At 52.1% G+C, this 2,500-nt stretch overlaps 7 non-coding genes and 4 pseudogenes across 7 annotated transcripts; all 11 read left to right on the top strand.

Moving 5' to 3' along the window:
- Positions 1–50: 50 nt before the first annotated feature.
- LOC131142459 (5S ribosomal RNA) lies at positions 51–159 on the top strand (annotated as a pseudogene).
- Positions 160–271: 112 nt separating this feature from the next.
- LOC131142570 (5S ribosomal RNA) lies at positions 272–390 on the top strand. The gene has a single exon (XR_009132647.1). It is a non-coding gene; the product is annotated as a 5S ribosomal RNA (ribosomal RNA).
- Positions 391–502: 112 nt separating this feature from the next.
- LOC131100636 (5S ribosomal RNA) lies at positions 503–611 on the top strand (annotated as a pseudogene).
- A 112-nt stretch (positions 612–723) lies between these two features.
- LOC131100147 (5S ribosomal RNA) lies at positions 724–842 on the top strand. Its single transcript, XR_009118911.1, has one exon. It is a non-coding gene; the product is annotated as a 5S ribosomal RNA (ribosomal RNA).
- A 112-nt stretch (positions 843–954) lies between these two features.
- On the top strand, positions 955–1,063 carry LOC131141916 (5S ribosomal RNA; annotated as a pseudogene).
- A 112-nt stretch (positions 1,064–1,175) lies between these two features.
- On the top strand, positions 1,176–1,294 carry LOC131097586 (5S ribosomal RNA). Its single transcript, XR_009116484.1, has one exon. It is a non-coding gene; the product is annotated as a 5S ribosomal RNA (ribosomal RNA).
- A 111-nt stretch (positions 1,295–1,405) lies between these two features.
- On the top strand, positions 1,406–1,514 carry LOC131101110 (5S ribosomal RNA; annotated as a pseudogene).
- Positions 1,515–1,626: 112 nt separating this feature from the next.
- LOC131141652 (5S ribosomal RNA) lies at positions 1,627–1,745 on the top strand. Its single transcript, XR_009132556.1, has one exon. It is a non-coding gene; the product is annotated as a 5S ribosomal RNA (ribosomal RNA).
- A 111-nt stretch (positions 1,746–1,856) lies between these two features.
- On the top strand, positions 1,857–1,975 carry LOC131097574 (5S ribosomal RNA). The gene has a single exon (XR_009116472.1). It is a non-coding gene; the product is annotated as a 5S ribosomal RNA (ribosomal RNA).
- A 112-nt stretch (positions 1,976–2,087) lies between these two features.
- On the top strand, positions 2,088–2,206 carry LOC131143154 (5S ribosomal RNA). The gene has a single exon (XR_009133207.1). It is a non-coding gene; the product is annotated as a 5S ribosomal RNA (ribosomal RNA).
- A 112-nt stretch (positions 2,207–2,318) lies between these two features.
- LOC131099429 (5S ribosomal RNA) lies at positions 2,319–2,437 on the top strand. Its single transcript, XR_009118263.1, has one exon. It is a non-coding gene; the product is annotated as a 5S ribosomal RNA (ribosomal RNA).
- The last annotated feature ends 63 nt before the right edge of the window (positions 2,438–2,500 follow it).

Here is a 2,500-nt window from a genome sequence, read left to right as displayed (position 1 = left end):
TAGTTTGGCCTGCGTCGCCTTCAAATAAGATCTTTTCAGTTGTCCTGGCAGCTTACGGCCATACTACCCTGAAAACGCCCGATCTCGGAAGCTAAGCAGGGGCGGGCCTGGTTAGTACTTGGATGGGAGACAGCCTGGGATTACCAGGTGCTGTAAGCTTTTTATGGTTTCTGCTCTTGCCTGACAGCAGAGGGCGCTGTTTGACACTTTTTGCTGGAGTCTAGTTTGGCCTGCGTCTTCTTCAAATAGGATCTTTTCAGTTGATGTGGCAGCTTACGGCCATACTACCCTGAAAACGCCCGATCTCGTCCGATCTCGGAAGCTAAGCAGGGGCGGGCCTGGTTAGTACTTGGATGGGAGACCGCCTGGGAATACCAGGTGTTGTAAGCTTTTCATGGTTTCTGCTCTTGCCTGACAGCAGAGGGCGCTGTTTGACATGTTTTGCTGGAGTCTAGTTTGGCCTGCGTCACCTTCAAATAGGATCTTTTCAGTTGACCTGGCAGCTTACGGCCATACTACCCTGAAAACGCCCGATCTCGGAAGCTAAGCAGGGGCGGGCCTGGTTAGTACTTGGATGGGAGACCGCCTGGGAATACCAGGTGCTGTAAGCTTTTTATGGTTTCTGCTCTTGCCTGACAGCAGAGGGCGCTGTTTGACATGTTTTGCTGGAGTCTAGTTTGGCCTGCGTCACCTTCAAATCGGATCTTTTCAGTTGACCTGGCAGCTTACGGCCATACTACCTTGAAAACGCCCGATCTCGTCCGATCTCAGAGGCTAAGCAGGGGCGGGCCTGGTTAGTACTTGAATGGGAGACCGACTGGGAATACCAGGTGCTGTAAGCTTTTTATGGTTTCTGCTCTTGCCTAACAGCAGAGGGCGCTGTTTGACACTTTTTGCTGGAGTCTAGTTTGGCCTGCGTCGCCTTCAAATAGGATCTTTTCAGTTGACCTGGCAGCTTACGGCCATACTACACTGAAAACGCCCGATCTCGGAAGCTAAGCAGGGGCGGGCCTGGTTAGTACTTGGATGGGAGACCGCCTGTGAATACCAGGTGCTGTAAGCTTTTTATGGTTTCTGCTCTTGCCTGACAGCAGAGGGCGCTGTTTGACACTTTTTGCTGTAGTCTAGTTTGGCCTGCGTCACCTTCAAATAGGATCTTTTCAGTTGACCTGGCAGCTTACGGCCATACTACCCTGAAAACGCCCGATCTCGTCCGATCTCGGAAGCTAAGCAGGGGCGGGCCTGGTTAGTACTTGGATGGGAGACCGCCTGGGAATACCAGGTGCTGTAAGCTTTTTATGGTTTCTGCTCTAGCCTGACAGCAGAGGGCGCTGTTTGACACTTTTTGCTGGATCTAGTTTGGCCTGGGTCGCCTTCAAATAAGATCTTTTCAGTTGTCCTGGCAGCTTACGGCCATACTACCCTGAAAACGCCCGATCTCGGAAGCTAAGCAGGGGCGGGCCTGGTTAGTACTTGGATGGGAGACCGCCTGTGAATACCAGGTGCTGTAAGCTTTTTATGGTTTCTGCTCTTGCCTGACAGCAGAGGGCGCTGTTTGACACTTTTTGCTGTAGTCTAGTTTGGCCTGCGTCACCTTCAAATAGGATCTTTTCAGTTGACCTGGCAGCTTACGGCCATACTACCCTGAAAATGCCCGATCTCGTCCGATCTCGGAAGCTAAGCAGGGGCGGGCCTGGTTAGTACTTGGATGGGAGACCGCCTGGGAATACCAGGTGCTGTAAGCTTTTTATGGTTTCTGCTCTAGCCTGACAGCAGAGGGCGCTGTTTGACACTTTTTGCTGGATCTAGTTTGGCCTGGGTCGCCTTCAAATAAGATCTTTTCAGTTGTCCTGGCAGCTTACGGCCATACTACCCTGAAAACGCCCGATCTCGTCCGATCTCGGAAGCTAAGCAGGGGCGGGCCTGGTTAGTACTTGGATGGGAGACCGCCTGGGAATACCAGGTGCTGTAAGCTTTTCATGGTTTCTGCTCTTGCTTGACAGCAGAGGGCGCTGTTTGACACTTTTTGCTGGAGTCTAGTTTGGCCTGCGTCTTCTTCAAATAGGATCTTTTCAGTTGCCCTGGCAGCTTACGGCCATACTACCCTGAAAAAGCCCGATCTCGTCCGATCTCGGAAGCTAAGCAGGGGCGGGCCTGGTTAGTACTTGGATGGGAGACCGCCTGGGAATACCAGGTGCTGTAAGCTTTTTATGGTTTCTGCTCTTGCCTGACAGCAGAGGGTGCTGTTTTACACTTTTTGCTGGAGTCTAGTTTGGCCTGCGTTGCCTTCAAATAGGATGTTTTCAGTTGCCCTTGCAGCTTACGGCCATACTACCCTGAAAACGCCCGATCTCGTCCGATCTCGGAAGCTGAGCAGGGGCGGGCCTGGTTAGTACTTGGATGGGAGACCGCCTGGGATTACCAGGTGCTGTAAGCTTTTTATGGTTTCTGCTCTTGCCTGACAACAGAGGGCGCTGTTTGACACTTTTTGCTGGAGTCT

Source organism: Doryrhamphus excisus, chromosome 13 (genome assembly GCF_030265055.1).
Source record: "Doryrhamphus excisus isolate RoL2022-K1 chromosome 13, RoL_Dexc_1.0, whole genome shotgun sequence".
Classification (NCBI taxonomy): Eukaryota; Metazoa; Chordata; class Actinopteri; order Syngnathiformes; family Syngnathidae; genus Doryrhamphus; species Doryrhamphus excisus.
The sequence above is the reverse complement of the archived record's forward strand: the minus strand, read 5'-3'. Positions and strand labels throughout refer to the sequence as shown.